Source organism: Peromyscus eremicus, chromosome 22 (genome assembly GCF_949786415.1).
Source record: "Peromyscus eremicus chromosome 22, PerEre_H2_v1, whole genome shotgun sequence".
Lineage (NCBI taxonomy): Eukaryota > Metazoa > Chordata > Mammalia > Rodentia > Cricetidae > Peromyscus > Peromyscus eremicus.
Window position 1 is genome coordinate 20,442,827 of NC_081437.1, and position 23,142 is coordinate 20,465,968.

Here is a 23,142-nt window from a genome sequence, read left to right on the forward strand (position 1 = left end):
TGACTGAAGGTGATCAAAATGTATCATGTACATGTATGAAATGTCATTTTTTTTGTACAGTTACTAAACGCTAATACACCAGGCCAGGCTTGGTGGCACATACCTTTAATCCTAGCGCTCAAGAGGCAGAGGCAGGCAGATCCCTATGAGTTCGAGGCCAGCCTGGTCTACAGAGTGAGTTCCTGACCAGCCAGAGCTACATAGTGAGACCTTGTTTTAACATAAACAAATAAACGCTAATAAAAATGAAACGCAATAAGAATAAATAACATAAATAAAATAGTTACAACTGGGACTGGAGAGATAGCTCAGTGGTTTAGAGCACTGGCTGCCCTTGCGGAGGTCCTGGATTTGGTTCCCAGCACCCACACAGCCCCTCACAACCTCCAGTAATTCCAGTTCTAAGAGACCCAGTGCCCTCTTCCGGCCTCTGAGGGCACTGAATGCACATGGTACATATGCACAGATATATATATATATATATATATATATATATATATATATATATTATATAATTATATATATATGCAAAACACTCATACACATAAAATAAAAATAAATAAGCCATTTAAAAGCTACAGCTGATTAAAGCTTATTTTTTAAAATAGGAAAGTTTATTGTGAGAAAGAAACATGATTTTCACTGTTAATGGACTCAAAGATAAAAAGTTTATGATTATCTCAATAAAGTTTTTTTTTCTAAACTTAGTAAATCTAAGAAACTTTGATTTTCAAGAAATATCAGAGTCCTATGTTCTATTTTCTCAGTTTAATGAGGCTATCATTGAATGTCTATGCCCAGCAAAGGACATGGAGAAAGTTCAGGCTTCTGCCTGCAATCAAAAGTCCCTATAATGACTGTCATGGTTCAAGAGAGAATTGTAGGTCTAACCAAAGCAATAAAACCAAAATAATAATATTAATAATAATAGTAACAATGATGATAAGTAAGAGCTATAGGGAGGGAGGAGGAGGAAAGGACACAATCAAAACCCAATCAACAGATTTTAGATCTAATCAAAGTTCAGCAAGTTTTCTGGATACCAATCATATTACAAAGATGAATGTCGCTCCCCAATACCAGCAGTAGAAGGGATGTTAAAATAGAGAACATATAAGAGTGTATGATATTTTCAGAATAGTAAATACAATAAAATACAATAAAAATGAAACCATGGGACACTTGGGATCGTTCTTACAAGAAACGTTGTCCCCTTTTAAGGAGAAAAACATCAAATTGGTCCAAAGGAACAGACACTACATTCATTGATGGGGTAATGTAACTATTGTCACAATTTATTTCTAATTTTTATTTATGGGTGTATGTGTATGTGTGGGCCACGGTTGCAGGTGCCTGGGGAGGCCAGAAGAAGATGTCGGCTACCGTGGATGTAGAGTTACAGACAGTTGTGAGCCGCTTGCCATGGGTGCTGGGACCCAAACTTGGATCCTCTGGAAGAGCAGCCAGCGCTCTTAACCACTGAGCCACCTCTCCAGTCCCAGTGACTTAACATTTTTTATGAATCAGTTTCCTCCAATTTACAGATTTAATTAGATTGCAATTAAAATTCCATCCAATTATTTTAGGAACTAAAGAAACATATTCTGTAACGTACAGGAAAAGGCCATGGGACTGTGAGGTGTTTGATGTTGGTACAAGAATGAGCAACTAGTGTGGAACAAAACAAAGATGTTAAGGCCAGGCTCATCATTATATATAGACACTTGACATTTATGATGGAGGCGGCACCCAAAACACTAAAAGAAAGATGAGTTTGAAGATCAGCAGTGGGATCTAGCTAGTTCCATTCCATGCCGAAAAGTAAAGTGCGTTCTGGCCTTATGTGACATGTAAACTTGGTATGGAAACGTGGAATGCTTTTGTGACTTTGGAGTGGGAAAGTATAACCATATGGCAGGGACCTGATGGAGCTGATGATATCAAAAGTGCATATTTATTTTAATGCGATTTACATACAACTGAGTGATAGTTTGGAAGGATATGTCTACAGCCAGAAGGGGCTGCATACCTAGATCATATCTGTATCTCTTGCAAATAGAAAAGAAAGGAGATGTTAGATAACTCTTGGTAAACCACATGAATAAATGGGAGGAGACTCGGTTGTCCAATGTGTAAGATTTCCAACAACATTAATGATTAAAAAAAAAAATGACAGGTCACCTTTGTACACCCACTCAGCCAGCAAACCAGGAAAGTGGAGAAGCTAAAATGTTAGCCATTTTATGGAGAAATGGCAGTCTAAAGAGACCCACTGGTGGGAGTAATGTACACATTCGGGCAGTCTTTGATCAAGTAACTGTGTCTCGGGGTGTCAGCACGGGTGTGTGGGTTCACATGGGTCCGTGGAAAGAAGACTCAGAGGCATCTTAAGAATGAACCTAGCCTTTCAGGGCCGCAGGGGGGTCCAGCCTCGAAGGACTGAAGCACTTTCCCTTCGCCCAGAGCATTTTTATTTTCTCTCTGTTTACAGTTCAGCCAGTTAATTTCCACGTGCTCAAAACAACCTGAAAGGAGCCCCCGACAATACAACGCCAAGTGCACATTCCTCGACTTGTCAGGTACCAGGGTTTTCTGAACCAGGCTTTGCATAGGCCTTTGTATCCTTAGGAGACTCTCAGACTAGATTCACATAGGGCAGCTAGAGAAACAAACGGTTAAAGGAAGGATGGATTAGGGCTAGGTGCTACTCTCTGGAGCCAGGCCAGGTGCAGCTCAGCAGGAATGCAGCCACATAACTGCACATTCCCTAGGCCCCAGTACCTAGAATTCCTACTCCAGAGTATACGCCATAAAGGACTTGGCAGCTAACTGAATTTCCCTTGCTGGAAGACACCTAGGGCTACGTTGCTACAGGAGTAGATCACTAAAAAAGAGATGGAGATGAACAAAGGCCCACGGTGACATACAACCAAGTGGTCAGAAGTAACAATGTCAATGTGACTAAATCTTAAAAGTGAATTAAGGATTCCATTAAAAGGAAAAAAAAAAACTCAATGGTCAGAAAAGTATTTCTATATACTAATAATGAGAAATCAGAAAAGGAAATTAAAATATCGATTTAAAATATCGATTCCCTTACTGCAATGTCAAAAAAATTTAGGCATTTCTAAGATAATTAACTGTGGTGGCATAAGTTACATTCACAAAAACTAAAAAAAAGAAAATATTGCTAAAGAAAAAAATTTTTAAAACAAATCAAAAGACATCGCATGTTCATGTTGGATGTTCAAATGTTCAGATGCCTACACTACCTAAAGGGATCTACATAGTCAATGTAACTCCTAACGAAATTCCAATAGTATTTTTTCTAGAAAGAGTTTTCTACTCATGGCAAAATTAATATAGAATCTCTCGTGGCCCAAATAACAATCAGCTAAGAAAAGCAAGCACAGCGGACACACTTCCTAAATTCAAAACATACCACAAGCCTACAGCAATTAAAACGTTGTGGCATTGGCACAAAGACCAGCAAATGGGGTAGTCTGAAGCAAACTGTGTTGGGACAGTTGGTGAAGATGAGCCAATACCTTATACCACATGCAAAAAATAACTGAAATGAATGCAAGGCTGATACAGAAACAAAATAAAGCCAAAAATATTATAAAACTCCTAAAAAAGAAAGAATACCATAAAACTTAATGTTGGCCAGACAGTGGTGGCGCACGCCTTTAATCCCAGCACTCAGGAGGCAGAGGTAGGCGGATCTCTGTGAGTTCCAGGCCAGCCTGGTCTACAGAGTGAGTTCCAGGACAGGCGCCAAAGCTACACAGAGAAACCCTGTCTCGAAAACAAAACAAAACAAAACAAACAAACAAAAAACCTTAATATTGAACTTGGCAACTGTGTCTTGACACCAACAGTACACGTAAAAACAAAACAAAACATACCACTGAGATTTCATCACACTAAAAATCTTTTGTGTATCAAAGCACACAATCCACAGAATGAAAGGAAAATATGGAATGGTAGGTGATACCTGCAAATTATCTTTATATTATTATATCTGTCGAGTTCATATCTAGAACAAGTAAAGAACTCCTACAACTCAATAATTAAAGATCAAATAACCTGACACAAAAAGACTCAGAAAGACAAATACTGTGTAATCTCTTGTTCATGAGTCTAGATTTAAAAAAAAAAATGTGTAAGTACAAGAGCTTTGGAAAGAGGAAGAGATCCATAAGAGGAGGAAGAGGGACAGGAGAGGGTAATGGGGTAAATACGGTCAAAGAGGGGTAAATACTGTCAAAGTATATTACATACATATATGAAAACATCATAACAAACCCCATTACTTTCCACAAGAAATACACACTAATAAAAACGTGATCTAGGGATGTGCACACAAAGTGTTTGCTACGAAAGCATGAGGCCCCAAGTTCCATCCTCTGAACCCTTGTAAATAGCCGGGCATGGTGGTGTGTTTGTAATCTCAGTGCTGGGGAAGTAGAGATGAGGGGATCCCTGGATCCCAGCCAGCCAGCCTCGCTGAATCAGCAAGCTCCAAACCCATGAAGAGATCCGGTCTCACGAAACAAAGTGCATGGCTCTTGAGGAACGGCATCCAAGGTTGACCTCTGGCCTCCACACTCACACACATATGTGTGCACATCTACACACAGGAACACAGAGTTTTGTGCATGCACACACACACACACACACACACACAAATGACACACAGATAACTAATAAGCACATGAAAAGACGTTCAACATCAATCACTTTCAGAGAAGTGCAAATCACAACTACAATGTCCTCTTGTGTATATGTGTATATCCAGAAAATAATAGATACTGGCAAGGATGCTAAAAGATTGGGACCTTTGTCTGGGTTGCTGGGATGGCCAAATGTTGCGATTGCTATGGAAAACAGTGTGGATGCTCCTCAAAATAATTATGAATAGATCTACCACCAAGCCAGCAGTCCCTCATCTGGGAATTCAGGCAAAAAACTGAAAGCAGATCTTGAAGAGATGCTTGCACCCCAAACTCATGGCAGTTCTAGTCACCATGGCCAAGAGGTGTAAGCAACCTCAGTACTCATCAGACAATGGATGGATAATAAAATGTGCTGTATGGTATGCATCTGCTGGAATATTACTTGCTTTGGGAAAAAAGCATGTTCTATATAACATGGAAGAATACAAGGACGTAATGCTAAATCAGTGGTTCTCAACCTGTGGGTTGTGACTCCTTTGGGGATCCCATATCAGTTTTCCTGCATATCAGATATTTACATTATGATTCGTAATGGTAGCAAAATGACAGTTACGAAGTAGCAACAAAAATAATTTTATGGTGGGGGGATCACCACAACATGAGGAACTGTATTAAAGGGCCGCAGCATCAGGAAGGGTGAGACCCACTGAGCTAAATTATATAGGGCGGTTGCAAAAAGACAAATTAGGCCAGACAATGGTAGCTTGCGCCTGTCATCCCAAGGCTCGGGAGGCTGAGGGGAAAAAAGATTGCCAGGGATTCAAGGTTAGCCTGAGATACAATGTAAGGCTTATATTTTTTAAAAGGATGGGAGGGAGGGAGGAAAAAAATAAAAGAAAATGGGACCTTTGACTATCTTGATAACGACAGTGGAACTGAGGACGGGGATTTTATTTCTATGACGGAAGTTTAGGAGAGAAAGTGGATTGTAGGGAGGTGGGAGACCTGTGTTGACACCCGAGCCAGTGGGAAATGATGAGGCTTTAGTGCCCTAAGACCGAAGACAGAGTTTTGTTCCATTGGGTAACGCATGCGAATCTGTTGTCTTATTAAAACAGAATCCAAACCGCGCCTCTTCACCTGCTTTTGTGGGCCTGTGGAACAGCAGTTAGCTGTGTCCTCCGGCCAACTTGGGAAACCCTGGACTCTGAGGTCAGCATTGCCTTAGCATGACAGTTAAGGGTTCTGGGGTTCCTGGGTTCTCACGCTCAACCTCACAGCGGTATTTGCAGTTCTAAGCTGTCTCATCTGTAGTGGACTATGCAGAGTTGAGGTAGCTAAACATATCTCCAAACCCGAGGTCCCTCAGTTGCTGCCCACAAGATTCAATATAGGACCCCAGGGGACAGGCAGCCCATCTGAAGCAGTCCACACTGGGACGTTGTGCTGATGTCCAGGTGACCCAATCAGACGGAAGCAGCGATATTTTCTTCTTCCTTTCCCCGGTCCCCTGGCTTCAATGCCATCCCCGTGTTTCACCAGCTCATGCCCTAGTGAGAGATACTGCATGCTAAATTCTTGTAAACTCACCTCGAATGACCAGCATGCCCATGTCTGCAAAGGGCTTTTTACTCTGAGTGTTCCCATACTCCCACAGGCAGAAGGGATGATGCTCTCTTCCTGGATGCAGAAGCGGTGTAGAGGGAAATGGTCTGTCCCCCACACTCCCATTCCACCACCACCCCGCATTAGAAAAGGGCAGGTGGAGGTCTTGAGGGCTGCCTTGTTCTTTTTCGAATTTTAGGAATGTTCGAGTGTCTTGCGTGGCCTCTAGCCCTTGGAGGCACATCCTCTCACCAAGGGACCCTGCAGCCCACTTTAGCTCCTTCCACTTTGAGGGAAAAGAAAGGACTCAGCGCCCCCACTCCCTCTCCACCCCACCTCATCCCAGGCTTTTAAAGGATGTGGAGCTCTGGAGTGGCAGGCGCCTGCCCCCTACTGGTAATGCCTGGGCATTGCTCAAGCAGCATTCCGGCCACCAAATCCCTATGAAGATCACTTTGCTTCTTGAATATTAGTAATCTGAGCACCGTTGCGCCAGCTCTCTCTGTATCTAAACAGAATACAAATCACACTATGAGCTCCAGACTCAACGTCAGGAAACCCCATTTCCAACCCCGTATCTTCGGTGTTGTATTGGGCTAATCTACACCTTCTACAGGCCTGTTTTCAAAATTGTGAAATGAGTATAATAATACTACTTACCTTTTGGAGTGGACGTGAGCATTGAAGAGGAGGCATATTTGGAGTGTCACAGAGCAGAGACCTAGGAGAAGCCCCGTGAACATTCGTTGACATTCAGGGTTTTATGAGGTTGTGGCTGCTCCCACTTTGCTCGTCTGAGACCTGAACTCTGCCCAAATGTTTCAAACCACCTCAGAACTGGAAGGTAGTTAAAGGCAAGCCAGGAGCACTGGGGATTCCTTAAGGTTTATTGGAGGTATCCACTGCTCTGATACTCTGGCCCCACCTCACCTTGCATCGTTACGAAGCCTCTCCCCTTGTGGCAGGGCACACCACACCTGCAATGTGACATTAAGGGGCCGGCTCAAAGAATGTGTTGTTTTCTTTCCAAATCTGTCTACTTCACTCTTCGGTGGGTGGATCTATGTCGGGGACTGCCTGATTCTGCACTTATTAAGATATTCTCTCGCCGGGCGGTGGTGGCGCACGCCTTTAATCCCAGCACTTGGGAGGCAGAGCCAGGTGGATCTCTGTGAGTTCGAGGCCAGCCTGGGCTACCAAGTGAGTTCCAGGAAAGGCACAAAGCTACATAGAGAAACCCTGTCTCGAAAAAACCAAAAAAAAAAAAAAAAAAAAAGATATTCTCTCTGAGGATGTTAGAGGATGGGAAAGAATATGATAAAATATACTGTATGGGGCTGGAGAGATGGCTCAGAGGTTAAGAGCACTGGCTGCTCTTCCAGAGGTCCCAAATTCAATTCCCAGCCACCACATGATGGCTCACAACCATCTATATTGAGATCTGGTGCCCAGTTCTGGTGTGCAGGAGTACATGCAGGCAGAACACTGTGTACATAATAAATAAATCTTTTTTAAAAATATACTGTTGCCAGCAGTGATGCCGCATACCTTTGATCCCAGCACTTGGGAGACAGAGGCAGGCAGATCTCTGTGAGTTCAAGGTCATCCTGGTCTACAAAGTAGGTTCTAGGACAGGCTCCAAAAGCTATACAGAGAAACCGTGTGTGTGTGTGTGTGTGTGTGTGTGTGTGTGTGTGTGTGTGTGTAGTGTAGTGTGAAATTCTCAAACAGTAAACTTTTAAAAACTAAAAAAAAAAAAAACAAAAACAAAAACAAAAAAAAACAAAACCCAACATATTTCTTCATGAATTCCCCCACTGTGGTGTCTCTTTGGGAATAGCAGACTCCCATCTCCCAATCAAGTGTCTGCCAGCTGCTCTCAGTCACTCCCACTGGGTGTGAATGTCAGCCCTTCCAACAGACACCTGCAGCACCAAGACTCAGAACCGCATCTGCATCTGTGATGGCTAATCTTGATTGTCAACTTGCTAGTATCTAGAATTTCCTAAGAGTCAAACTTCTGGGCATGTGTGTGTGTGTGTGTGTGTGGTGGAGGTGGTGGGGACATTCGAGACTAAGTTCATTGAAGTGGGAAGACGAGCCCTAAATATGAATGGCACCATTCTAAGGGCTGGGGTCCCCGACTAGACAAATAGGAGAAATCGAGCTAAGTGCTAGTATTGCTTTTCCTCTGCTTCCTGACTGCGGATGCTGTGTGACCTCAAACTTGTGTCAGGATGCCTCAAGTTGGAGCTCAAACAAATCCTTCCTCAAGTTGCTTTTGTCTGGCATTCCGTCAAAGCAACAAGAAAGAGAGCAGGTAGGTCCTCGGAAGCAGGTGAGTCTGCATGGGCTAGGACTTCAAATGAGGGAGGTGCTGAGAACATGGGCCAGGAGCTGGAAGCTGGAGAAGTCTCAAAACGTAGTGGGGGAGGGCAGACGAAGCCGACTGGAGCCTGAAGTTTTTATAATGGGACTCCTCTGCCATTGGCAGGGCAGGTTTAGCATTCCTTGCATCAAGAAATCACCCGGGTGAGTACGTCTATTGACGTCAACCTTGCTCAGCTCATGTTTAGGCAGCCATGTTGACAAGACTTCGTGGGTTGTAGCTTCTCTGACATGTCTAGGAGACACAGTGTCGGAGCAAACTTCTTGATCCTCTGGCTCTTACAGTCTTTTCTACAATGTTCCCTGAGCTCTAGGTGCAGGAATGTTTTGTAGATGTATCCACTGGGACTGGGCCCCACAACTCTGGGTTTTGATCAGCTGGGATTTTTTGGTAGCGGTCTCTGTCTGTGGCAAAGAGACATTTCCTTGGTGAGGGTTGAGAATTACCCTTATCCGTGGGTGGCGGGCGTAAGGATAAATATTTAGAGTGTAGTCAGGGATCACACTGGTATGGTAAAGTGGTGGTTCTAGGTTCTTTTCCAACATGGCTTCACTAGCCCCAGGCAGTTGGCGAGGTATCCAGTACCAGCCTCGATTTCCCACGTGTTGAGCGGCACTTAATAGGTATGCTAATGTGGAAGGGGAAGACCATGAGGCCTCAACACTAGACAGAGACCCACAGGCAAGTAAGGAATGCTGAAAGCTGGATAAATAGAGAAATAGTCTTCCCAGGGAAGAGCACACCAACTGGTTATTCAATACTCAGTGGTCAGCCTTGGAAACATACATACAAGTGACGTTCTATAGACTGAGCATAACTATGTTATGATTTCAAAACTTACAATTAAAGAAAAGAAAGAAATCACCCAAGAGTTCAGAAAGAGCTCGTCACTTGAAGGCACGGTTACCAACGCCTTCTTTGGAGTGTGTGTGTATCAGAAAATCTCTGCTTAAATGGAACAGGAGGGATGCAAATCTAAGTGTGAGTTTTAATTAGATTACAGTGTCTGGTAATGACTTGGCCAGCACCTTACCTGTAAAAACACCCGGCTGTGTAATGGCGGTAGGGACGATTTAGAGATCTCACTGCTACAAGACCAGGGGAGGCCAAGGCAAGGAAGGACCTCCAAGTGTGACCCAGAGGAGCAGTGTGGCCCTTGTGTTGGCACTCATTAGATACGGGGTCTGAGTTGCATGATCACAAGATCCCTAGGTGACAGGACCACGGAAAACAGGGTGGGAAGATCGTAACAGCCGGGGGATAGGAAGGGGTCGGATGGTATGCCGTCTTCTGGCCACGACACGGCTAATGAAATTGTAAAAACACGCAGACGCTATGGCTATCTGCACAAGAGCAGAACAAAGACGAGACAATCAGAGGGAGACAATTGGGAAGGGAGTGTGGAGAGAAGGAGGGGAATGGGGGATAAGAGGGTGAAAGTGTTCACAGTTATTGTGTGCATGTGCAAAGGTGTCAAACTTAAATCAAAAATATTACAAAAGAAACTACAGAACACGAAATGGATTTGATAATAACAATTTTCTTAAGCTCACATATATAAAATTTATTACAAAGTTCCAGATACAATTAGTCCATACACACACACACACACATATATACATATATATGTTTTGTAATAAATTGGTCAATTATTTTTAAAAGATCACCCTGATTTACAAACACCCTAAAGGTTAAGAAGTGTTACCTCAGAAACTGCCTAAGCCAGCCACTGTAGGATCACGTGATTGCCAGGGTCTCCCACTCCCGAGGATCTCCTTTTTGAGCTGGTAGCTGATCTGTAACTCTTCCATTTTTTTTTTTCAAAACCTTCTTTATTCCTCCTGACATTTTCTCTTTGTAGGGAAAAGTAAAAAAGAAACAAAATAGCCTGTCACCACTGATTTGAGGCCCCGAGGGGGAAAGAAAGATCAAAAGTCAACATCCGTGATTCCGCAAATAGAAAAACGACATGTTTCCCAGGCAGGCTGGGAAGCGGCTCTGGTTGGCTTGGCTAGTCCTCCGTGGTCCCGTTTGAGGTGGCTGTGCTCGGTCTACAGCCTTTAAAGGAAACACCAGAGTGGAGTGATTCAGCAGGTGTGCTCAGTCACCCCCAGAGAGGAACCTGGGGTGGGCCTGAAAGGGCCTGAGGGCCAGCAAGGCGAGCCAAGGGGGACCCTGCTGCTCCCTGCTGCTCCCTGGATACTTTTCTGGCAAGACAGGATCAGCTGGCACCTGGGTACAGTCACTGCTCTTCCAGGTCTGAGCCGGGCCTACGACATCATCGCCTCACCCTTCATGTAGCTGAGGACTGGGTTTATCGAGGTCCCAGGAAACGCTTGAAGAGTGTTGAGCCTTCTTGCTTGTGTTCCCAACAGGCTGTTTCTCAGAAAGAAATCATTCTGGGGCAGGAATCGGGCAGCCAGCATGTCAAGGCAGAACCAGTCATGGTGGGCATGGTTAGGGTAAGAAGAGATTCATTCCAGACACTAAGGTCTCCCTCTGAAATCTTTGAGATGGAGACCTGGAGGGGTTTCCTTCCCACGGCTTTCAGAAGAAGTAACAGAAGCAAAAATTGACACATACCCCAACTGGCTCTAGTGAGGTCCTCCTGGACATCGTCGAGAAGGACACTAGTCCGCTTGTGGGCTCTCTGACAGGATCCTGCAAGGTGGGCAGTGGGGTCAGCTTCACAGAAGAAGCCGAAACTCAGAGAGATGAGTAACCATGCCCACGTTCTAGGAATTCATCCGCAGCAAAGAGCCTGGAGGGAGTCCAAGGTTAGTGATCTACCGGATGAATCTGCCTCAGTTCCCAGAAAATCTGAAAAGCACTCAATTTTAGTCCCAACTTGAATTAATTAGCCCTGTAACCTCAAGCAAAACCTTTTGTTTCCCGTGGTGGTGTGTTCATTTTGAAAAGTGAAAATATGAATAAGTTCCCGGCACACAGCGAACGTCCCAGTGGATTCTAACTCTGTCTTCTTTGATGACCTCGATGCTAACGTGTACACTATGGAGGCTTAGGTCTGTGCCATTCCTTGGCCCTGGAAGAGACTGGCCTCCCTCAGGCCAGGACTGAGGCCTGGGGCTAAAGGGTGTCTCCAACAGATTTCCTGAGTCTGTCGTTCACTGCAGAGTTTTGCTGTCTACCAAGTCCCTCACCGTCACACTTGGCCTCAGCTTCTCACACCTTATCCACTCAGCCCAAGGACGGCATCGAGACAGACTCACCTTGGCCCAGCTCTAGTTTACTCTTCCCTTCTCTGAATTCCAGCCAAGAACAAAAAATCAGATGTACTGGCCTTGGGAACATCGGTTCCTCAGCACCTGGCAGGTCTCCCAGCTGGAGGGAGAGCAAACCCCTGTGAGAAGGTGCTGGGAAAACAGGCGAAGAGCAAAGGACTCCTGAGCCATGCTCCAGGTCTTCTCCCTGGCTCTCCTGTTTAAGGAACACGGTTGAAGATCCAGAGGGGTCTTCAAGCAATTCAGCGACGAGCTGTGAGCTGCAGACCCTGGATGGAACGGGATGCCCAGACTCACACCTTCATGGCTGCAGAGTCTCACATGTTAACCAGCAACTGCTCACTTCTGACGTCATCCCAGTATAACAGAATCCGTGTCCTTATTGGCTTCAATGTCAAGTGTATAAATACACACTTCCTATAGCCATTCTTCCTAGATGGTTGGATTACGGTTTTTATATACCATAAAGAGCTAAATATTCACTGTGCTTAACCCAATGAGTCTGTATTCCTGGTGTTCTATTCAGGGGTATGGGCAAAGATATACTGGTGCTCAAATCTTTGCTACTTATGATAGCAAAAAAATGGAACTGCATAAATGTTTACCAGTGAAGGACAGTTTGGGAATGGCATGCATTTATGACATGTATGCTCATGGATACGCGCACATGCACACCGAAAGGTAGAAATAAAGCTTTAGTGAGGTGTGGTGGTACGGGCCTGCAATCTTAGTACTTAGACTGAGACAGGGGGATTTCTAGTTTGTGGCTAGCCTGAGCTACACAGCAGGACCCTGACTCAAAAAAAAAAAAAATCTAGTTTTTACCTTCTCCTTCCACATCTGTTTTTGCTTCATGACAAACCACCCCACAATCAAATAACTAAAAACAACGATTTGTTCAGTTAACTCTGGACCTGACTGAGCTGCGCTTGGCTCTTCTCTCCTGGCCACACATGTCTGGGGCCTCAGCTGGTCTGGTCTGAGGCCTCCCTCCACCTGGCCTCCCTTCTTTAGGCTTGGGCCATGACAACAGGGTTAGATTCTAACAGCGAGTCTGTGTTTCTTGGGTCCTGGGCTCAGCACTGGCAATGGGTCACTTTCTGCCCATTCCAAAGCAAGTCACAGGGTAGTGAGTCCCCAGTTCTAGAAGTGAGAAATCGAGTCTTCTTGATGAGAGAGGCTTAAAGCATTTGAAGTGTGTAATATTCTTTATTTCTTATTCTCTCACCCCACCCTGTGTGTGTATGTGTGTGTGTGTGTGTGTGTGTGTGTGTGTGTGTGTAAATATACATGCTCATGTGTGTGCCATGGCACAGAGGTATACACCAAACACAATCTAAGTGTCTGTTACTACTGTTATTTTTGTTTTTTTTTTTTTTTTGAGTGATTGATTTTATTTTACATGTATGAGTGTTTTGCCTGCATGTATGCCTGTGTACCACATGCATGCTTGGTGCTCATTGAGGTCAGAAGAGGACATAGGATTCTCAGGAACTGGAGTCATAATGGTCATAAGCCACCATGTGGGTGCTGGGAGTTGAACCAGGGTCCTCTGCAAAAACAAGCGCTCTTAACTACAGAGCTATCTCTCCAGCCCCCATATTGGTATCTTTACATACTCTATGGTGAGCAGAAATCCTAAACCATGTTGGGGAAGTGGAAGGAGGCAAGCAGGAGGTGGGCTGGGGTGGGGTGGGTAGGGATTATTTCTGCTACGTGTGAGAAAGCCACCCCAGGATTCTTGTTCCCAGTTTTGTTTGAAGAAGGCTCAGATGTCTATACACTTGCTTGGCTCCATTCTCTTGTCACAGGGATGCAGGCCAGGTTCCTGCTGGGAAGAGGAGCTCATTCTCCAAGTGACTTATGTCTTCATGGAGACAGCCCTGGCACACCTGACAGCATCCATTTGTACCATGTCATTGCAGGCCCTCAGGGCAAAGGAAGCAGGAATTTGAACGGGAGGGGGCCTTGAACTGACCACAGCCCACACCTGTGAGCCCTGTGAGCCGCTCTACAGTTTTGCTTTCCATGGATTCCGTCATCCATGGCTAACCATGACTTGAACATGTCAAATGGAAAATTCCAGAAAGAAATGTTTTGAATTACACACCGTTCTGGCTAGCATGAGGAAATCTTGTGCTATCCAGCTCTGTCATGCCGAAAGTGTGCAGAATCTCCTTGTCTAATGTATCTGCCTTGTATGCCACCTGCCCACGAGTGACTGATACCTTCTTGGAATCAGTGCTGATGTTCAAGCAATCCTTAATTTTCTAAACAATGACCCCAAGGGTCAAGTGTGGTGATTCTGGCAATCCAGAGATGCCCAAAAGAAGTCATCAAGTGTATCCTTTATGCAAAATGTGGCAAGTTGTTGACTTTAAAAAATATGCTGGATGAAGTTGCTAAGATCTGTGATAGAGATAAATCTTCTCACCATGAAATTTAAAGAAGATAAAAGAAATCCATGGTAGTTTTGCTATCACACCTCAAACTACAAACACCATGACCACACTGCATGATAAACATTAAAAGGCATCACACTACAGGGTTTGCTACAATTTGAAGCTTGGGACATCCTAAGATTGTCTTAGAACATATTCCCTGTGATAAATGGGGATGACTGTCTATTAGCTTGGCCACATTCCTATGAAGGTCATCCTCAGAATGGTAGGTTAAGGCTGGGGATGAGGCCCAGTGTACCGAGCTGGCCGGGCTGTGTTCAGTCCCTAGCACCACGAGGGTCGGGGTAATAATGTTTAGTGACTGTTTATTATGCTAATCTCACTTAGCCAAAAACATGAAGGAATTTTCCCGTTTGGTCCCAGGTTCCGACTGGCCACAGAGAGACTTTGACACAGCCACCATGTTTAAGCTCCGAAGGTTGCCATAGGTAGGCCCAGGCATGCTGCTGCTCTTCTGTCTTGCCTGAGTCCACAGCCTTGGCACTTAGTTACTTCTAATCCTGGGCCAGGTTGTACTAGGTTCTGTGAGTACCAACTAATCCTGCAGGTCAAACAGGTGCTCAAATTGGTCTTCAGGATGCGAGTCTGTCTTCGTGGAGTCTTGTCTGTTCTCGCTTGTCCACTTCTCATCCATCTTTCCTTCCCAACTCCTGACCCCGAAGACCTATGTACCGGGCATGGAGACTGCCACAGTATGGAGATTGGTTAACACACTCTCACAATGGTGTGAGTCTGAATCACTTATAGGAGTTCTTTCTTTCTGATCAAAATGAGGGTCCAGTGACAGTGGGTGAGAAGAAATAGGTTTTCATTCCAAGACACTCTACAAAGCCCAGCTGTCTTCCATGACAGTACCCCAAACCCCCACCCTTTTAGTCTTGGACATTCCAAGTCACCTGTTCTGTAGGATAACTGTCCCAGTTTCTTTCAGATAAAGATAGAGGGGAAAAAAGAAAGGATGTATCTTGCTACATTATAAACAGAACAATTGAGTACAGTGTTTGGACCCTGTTAGGCCCTGATTTGAATAAACCATCTCTCAAGAGCTAGTTTGAGACAATTCAGAGGTAAATGGCACAAAGCCTGAGAATGAGTCATCCTAGTCTCTTTGGCTGCTATCATGAAGTTCCAGTCTGAGTGACCAATGAATAACAGACAAATCCTTCTTACACTTCTGGAGGCCGAGAAGTCCACGGTCAAGTCGCCAGCAGAGTCAGCGCCTAGTAAGGGCCCGCCCACTGGTTCATGATGGCGCCTTCTGGCTTTATCTCCCACGTCTTTGGAATCTCTTTAATCAGGATACTGATGCCCCCTCATGACAGCAGAGAGCTAACCACCTCTCCAAAGCTCCACTTCCTGACCCCATCACACCAATGATTAAGGTTTAACACATGAGAGCTCTGAGGAACACAAACCTCTAGGCCATAGCTTGGAACAAAGGGGACTTTTCCTTAGTAATGGATGGTGACAGTTCCCTTAGGGCTTAATCTATTTCTTCATATACATGAACTGGCCATTCCCACAGCACTGTCTCTGTTACGTGGTAGGGCTTTGGCATATACCTTTAAGCATTTCCAGCTGATTCTCTGCCTGAGAACACAGAAAAAAAGAAAAATGCTAAACCCTGATGCTCAGGGTAGCTCCTCCTCAGCATGCATTGCTTTGTGTGGACTCACACCCAGTGTCTATACCTGGTGTTTATGCCTGATGTTTACACTCAGTGTCTATGCCTAGTGTCTATACCCAGTGCCTTGATTGTTTTCGTGTTAGTGTTATAAAAATATTTCAACGATTTAAGGGGAGAAAGCAATTAAGGGAGAAAGGTTTATTTGGGCTTACTGTTCTAGGGGTTCATTCCATCAAGGTGGGGACCACAACAGCAGCGGATGGGGGTGTGTGTGCATGGTGCGAAAGCAGGAAGGTGTCTGGCCATTGTTGCATCTGCAGTCAGGAAGCAGAGCAGGATGGATGTTGGTGCTCAGCTGGCTTCCTTCTTTGTATGTAGACCAGGAACCATGCCTAGGGAATGGTGTTGCCACTTTTAGGGTGAACTGTCCCGTTTCAATTCACCTAATCAAGAGAGTCCCTCACAGGCCAGACCAGAGGTTCATCTCCTAGATGCTTCCAGACCCTTTCGAGTTGACACCTGGGAAGACAGGACCAGAAGGAAGCACTCTACAATCCAGCCAGACCTTTCCCTCTCCCATTTGGAGATGGCATAATTAAAGCCCAATGAGGTGAAGAACACAGGATGAAGAGCCAGAATTGGTGACATAGACTACATTGGGTGTCACAGGCAATGAAAGGAAGAGATTCTGATGAGGTCCAGTGGAAGAGGGTGTGGGGTAAAGGCGGGGTCTATGGTGGGCTCCGAAGATGACAAGGAGGAGGAAGAGAGGGTGGGGTACCATCATGGCGGTACAACAAGAATAAAACAAAAGTAGGGGACCTTGATGTCCCTGAAAGAGATGAAAAGAACCCATGGGGGCGACTTGCCATACAGTTTGGGAGACTCGGGTAAAATATAAGCACAAAGGCCCCTGTGGGCCCCCCAGAAAAAGAGCAAAACCAACAACAAGGCAAGCATTTTACTGACTAAAATATCTCTGCCCCCAACTCTTTAAACTCTATTTTGACTTTCTGTGCCTGTAGATCATCCTTTGACCTTCAGAATGACACCAGCACCATAAAAAACGAATATGTGGCTGCCTGGAAATAAATATTTTTGAGAGCTGCAAAAATATTTTTGTTTGGTGAACTTTCTCGTATTCCTAGTCTAAATAAGAATATTCACTCAAATATAAAGTCGTGATGCTGTCTTGCTCTTAAATGTCAACTTAAAAAATAGAGGCACTAAAAAAAAAAGCTGCCTGTATTTATAAGGTACTATTTCTATGTTACTGTTTACAAATGCCCTGTCATTCATCACATAAATAATGACATGTGTCTGCCATTCCAGTATCAAACAGAACAGCTCCGTGTTTGCCTCAGTGCCACACGACAAAGCAGAGCAATTTTATAGTCTGAAATTCCTCTGTGCTCCACAGTTTGACCTTTTCCTAGATGTCCACCTTCAGGATCTTACAGTACGTAGCCCTTGCAAGGGTTTCTTTCCCTTTCTATACAGGTTCAATATTCCCGTGTCTTTGCAGGCATTAGTAGTTTGTATCTCTGGTGCTGAATAATATCCCAGTGTGTGCCTGAACCGGAGTTTATCCATGTACCTACTTAAACAACTTGGTTGCTTCCAGGCTTTGACAATTACCAATAACACTGTCATAAATACCTGCGTGCAAATTGGCACATGCTCGTGCATGTTCAAAGCACCTCGTGTTTAAGAAGATAAAAGGCAATGGGGTGGATGCAGCGCTGTCGTGCCGTGTGAAATGAATGAGAGATGTTCTCATGACGTGTGTGTGTGTGTGTGTGTGTGTGTGTGTGTGTGTGTGTGTGTGTGTGTGTTTTGTCTTCTGGTGTACTTGCTCACATGGGCACATGTGAAGGTTAGGATGTTTTCCCCAATCATTTCCCCATCTTAGTTTCCTTCAGACAGAATTTCTCACTGAATGTGGCTCATGAGTAGTATTCATCTGGGTTGACCAGCAAGCTGGAGCTCCAGGGCTCTGCCTGTTTCTGCCCGTCCCAGGGGTAGGGTTACAGGTGCACACCCCCATGCCCAACTTTTTAAGTAGATGTTGGGGATCTGAACTCAGGGCCTCATGTTCACACAGCAAACAGTTGTCCAGTGAACCATCTCCTCTGCCTGCCTTGTGGTGCATTTTCTTGAACTCTGGAGATCACACATCTTACCACTACTGAAGGAAAGACAGCCCAGGGCTCTCTTCCCTGAAGGAAGGGATTCCAGTCCCTTTCCCTCCCTGCCATCTCCAGCTTGGGGACCTTCCAAATCATCCCAGGACCACACTCCACTGCTCTCCTGGTGCTCTTTGTTCTTGTTACAAGGACAAGACTGGGGATCCAGGTCCAACTCATCTTGTGTCCTCAGATCCTCACAAAACATCGCAACTGTTAAAAAAGGAGTCTGTCAGACATGTGCAGGGAGGGGGGTTTTGGCTTTGCCATGACAGACACTAAAACCCACTTCCTATCTCTATCTCAGCTAAATCACTTTGCCCTTTGGAGGCTGCTCCCTTTGAGACTCAGTCTGCTGGCACGGGCTACAGAGAATGTAATAACAGAATTTCCGATTGTTTCTCTTTCTGTCCAAGCTTTAGTTACTTAATCTCGTCTGATAACTATTTACTTCCATCTCTGTGTATTCATCTCTAATGGTATTGCTTTCTCCACTCTTAGACCCCTCAACAGCAGTGACTATGCCCTGGTGCTAGTGTGGGCTGAGGAAATGCTCTCAACAAACAGTAGGACAGAGTGGTAGGAACTCAGGAGGCAGGGGAGTAGAATGTTGAGCCTGTTGATTCACTCTCCAAGCCCTGCAGGGGACGACTGCCTTGTTTCCCAAAGGAAATGCGAGCTCCAGTGAGCAGAACCTTTTTTTTTTTTTTTTTCCTGTCCTGTCCCATATCTGTGACAGGGCTAGAGATGAGAGACACAGAGCCTTGTTTAATCCCTAATCCCTATCTATCTTCACACAAGCACATGAATGCACTCGTATCAATCCTGCTTGCTCTGCTTTTGCTGTTGATTTTTTTTAAAAAATTGGTTCCACTTCTCTTCAACACCCCCATCTCAATCTCGAGTCCCGCTGAATAACTGGCATTAACAACCTCGTAGGTTTCTGTGTTTCTCTCTGGTGATGCAGACGCTCATACAAAGGCATGTGAATGTACCTATGGGCTGTCATACTCAGCAATGGGAGTGTCATTGCTTTAGGCAAGAGGATCATAATATCTATAGACCCTTTAAAAGCACAAGTGTCTTGCTTTTTCCAATCAATACCTGATGGAAATCCATCCAAGTCCATTGATGGAGCTCTAATTTAGATGTTTTAATGGTTACACGATATTTCATACAGCCACTGCTCTGTAATTTATCCAGCCATTCCCTGGCAGAGGGGCAATGCTTGATTTATTGGTCACTTGTTCTTGAGAAAGAGAGCTGCTGAGAATGCTCTGATCTCCCTGCCAAAGTACACTGTCCCCATTTTACCACTGTCCCCTCCCCTCCCACCATCCAGGTGCTCACCAGAGCCTTCTGGTACTCAGAGTTCTGAGTTCTCCCATTGAGTCTAAATCCACATGGCCTTCAATATTTCATCTTAATGGGATCTAAGGCTTTTGAAAATAGAATCTAGGCTTTCTGGTCTGTTTCCCGAGGAGATGACTTTTTAACTTAATGGCATCAACCCCACTAATCCTGTCTGAAATCTAATCAACACATCAGACAAGGGAAGAGAGTTCTGTTTTAAGTAAAACGACAGAGCTTTTTTATAAGATGTACCTCCTTTTGATCACAAGCTCAGAAACGAATCCTGATTATCTGCAAGGAACACTTTCCCAGAGTCTCCTTCCTTGAAGGGGTGGGCAGCAGAGTCAATGGCCCGGTGGGGGCAGGCGTACCCCTCCCAACGGAAACCGCTTTGCCTGGGGTCCTTCCCAGCTTCAGCTCCTCAGCAGCACCAACACAACAAACAACCTCCAAGTTCCTTATTATTCAAAGTTGGTTTTTTGTTTGTTTAATGTAAAGCGAAGCAAAACACAGAGGCTGGAGGGATGGCTTCGGTGAGTAAAAGGTGTTTACTGCTCAAGCATGAGATTCTGAGTTCGGATCCCCAGGACCCACGTAAGACGCCAGGTGTGGTGCTATGCTCTTGTAATGCCAGTGCTGGACTGAGGATCCCCTGGGGCTCATCAGCCAGCAAACCTTGCTGGAATCAGTAAGCTTCAGATTTGGTGAGAGACCCTGTCTCAAAACAACAACAGCAACAACCACAAAACAAAAAAAAACAACCAACCAACGAAAACAAGGCGGAGTGCCATTGAGGAAGAGCTATTATAGAATCTCTGGCTGAGCAAGCCACGAGGAGCAAGCTAGTGAGCAGCAAGCCAGTGAGCAGCACTCCTCCATGGCCTCTGCATCAGCTCTTGCCTCCAGGTTGCTATCTGTTTGAGTTCCTGCCGTGGCTTCCCTCAGAGGATTCAGGATATGAATGCCAAGTTGTTTTTGGTCTTTGGCTGTGGTGTTTCATCACAGCAATAGTAACCCAAATGAAAACACACAGGCTGCATAGTGACCCCCCTGTATCAAAAATCAAGAAGAAAAAAATAGCATCTTTTGGCTTTTTGTTGAGTTATGTGTACAGTAAAATACACAAATCTCCACTCCCTACTCAAAATAGATGAGTTTCATTATGCTGTACGTAGCATGTTAGTTCTTTTTTTATTGTGGTGTAATATTTCATTGAATTAAAGTGCCCTTGCCAGTAGATCCAGTCTACTGATGAATATTGAGCTGCTGCCAGCTCTCAGGTATGAGCAAGTCTGAATTAAGTAACTGCACATTCCTTTGTGGACTATTAAACTTCTTTTTCTTGAGTTTGTTATTCCCAGAGGTTGTATTGGTGGGTGATACAGGAGGTACTTTGCTCTAATGGTCCTTTCTGGTACATATCCAAGTAGTTGGACCAACAGACACTTCCACTGCCAATTTTTGAGACTTCCAGTTTTTCCACAGCCTTGCCAACACTTGGTATTTTTAGTCTTTTTATGTTTAGACATTTTGGTGGGTAGTGTTCTATATCATTATGATATTAATTTGTATTTCCTCTTGGTGTCATTGAACCATACAACCCATGGTGCCTGCACCTCTCTCTCTTTCTTTTTCTTTCTCTCCCTTTCTCCCTCTATCCTTGGGGCTTAAAGGCAATTAGTGGGCATCAGAGCAGGGACACTCTGAAGAGCTGCCAGCTGCTGACTGAACATCTCTGGGCAGTGCTGTTCTGCCCTCTCTATTTTTTTTGTTTTGTTTTGTTTTGTTTTTTTCGAGATGGTTTCTCTGTGTAGTTTGGTGCCTTTCCTGGAACTCGCTCTGTAGACCAGGCTGGCCTCGAACTCACAGAGATCTGCCTGCCTCCGCTTCCCGAGTGCTGGGATTAAAGGCATGCACCACCACCGCCCGGCTCACCCTCTCTATTGAAAGTTTCAGACTCCCCTGGACTTGCTCACTATGTCTGGCTTTTGGTTCCAGGGAAATGTGGGTTCCTGTCCTGGCTTACGATTTATTAGCTGTGAAATTTTGGCCTGTTCACTTGTGGCCATTAATTCTGTATCGAATGACCTGGGCTGTGGTGCCTGGTGTTTGGCCGGCAGCCCAAATGTTCCTGTGCAGGTATATTTTAGATGTGGTCAACATTTACAATTGGTAGACTCGGGAAATTACTCTCGGGCTTCAGCCAACCATTTGAAGGCCTTTAAGTCGAGCAAAAACAGAGGTTCCTGGAGGAGGGATTCTCTTCAAGATTGTAAGAGAATGAATGGGCAGGTGAGATGGCTCAGTGGTTTAAGGTGCTTGCCACAGAACCAGACGACCTGAGTTCAGTCCCCAGAATTTACATAAGAGAGCCGATTCCTGAGAGCTGCCCTCTGACCTTAGCACGTAACCCATATATACATATAAACATAACAAAATGTTTTTTAAACCAGGCAATGGTGGTGCACGCCCTTAACCCCAGCACTCCGGAGGCAGAGCCAGGCAGATCTCTGTGAGTTCCAGGCCAGCCTGGTCTACAGAGTGAGAGATCCAGGACAGGCACCAAAACTACACAGAGAAACCCTGTCTGGAAAAAAAATTTTTTTTAAAAAAAAGAATGCAACATAAAAGTTCAGCTTTAGTCTCCAGCCTCTGTCCCTTGCATCAGAATGAAGACTGCAACATTAATTCTCACATCCTGGCCTGACCTGGGGGTTCTGGGCCTCCCAGCTTCCACCACCTTAAGAGCAGATTTGTTGGACTGTGTCTTTCTCCTGCTGGTTCTGTCTTTCTGGAGACCCTGACCAACACACCGCTTCACCTTTCCAGCCTTATCTTGCTCCACTGTACAGTAGGAGGCAACTAAAGCAATAGAGCCAAGCTGCAGTGAGGCTCAGAAACAGTTCTTGAAAACTTCTCCCTTATCACACATCCTGGCTCTTCTTTCCCTCTTATCCTCTCCTCCCATGTCAAATAAGTTCTAGAAATTTCCCTGGAAAGGTCAGAGTCTTTGTAGCTTCAGAAAGAGAAGGGAAGAAAATGAAAAAGAACAAACTGAGCAGGCAAATGCTGAGCTTCATGGGGATAAGCTGGTGTCATAAGACTAAGAGACAAGGTGAAGATGTACCAGGGACCATCACTGAACACTGCATGGTACACTCTGCACAGTATACACTGCACACCACACACTGCAGCCTCACACTGCAACCTCACACTGCATACCACACTGCACACCACACTGTGCACACTGCAAAGCACACACTGCACACCACACTATGCACACTGCACAGCACACACTGCACACCACACTGTGCACACGGCACAGCACACACTTCACAGCACACACTGCACACTGTGCACATGGCACAGCACACACTGCAACCTCATACTGTATACCACACTGCACAGTACACTGCACAGCACACATTGCACACCACACACTGCACACCACACACTGAAACCTCATGCTGCATACCACACTGCACACCACACTGTGCACACTGCACAGCACACACTGCAACCTCACACTGCATACCACACTGCACACATACTGCACAGTACACTGCATGGCACACACTGCACACCACACTGCACAGTAC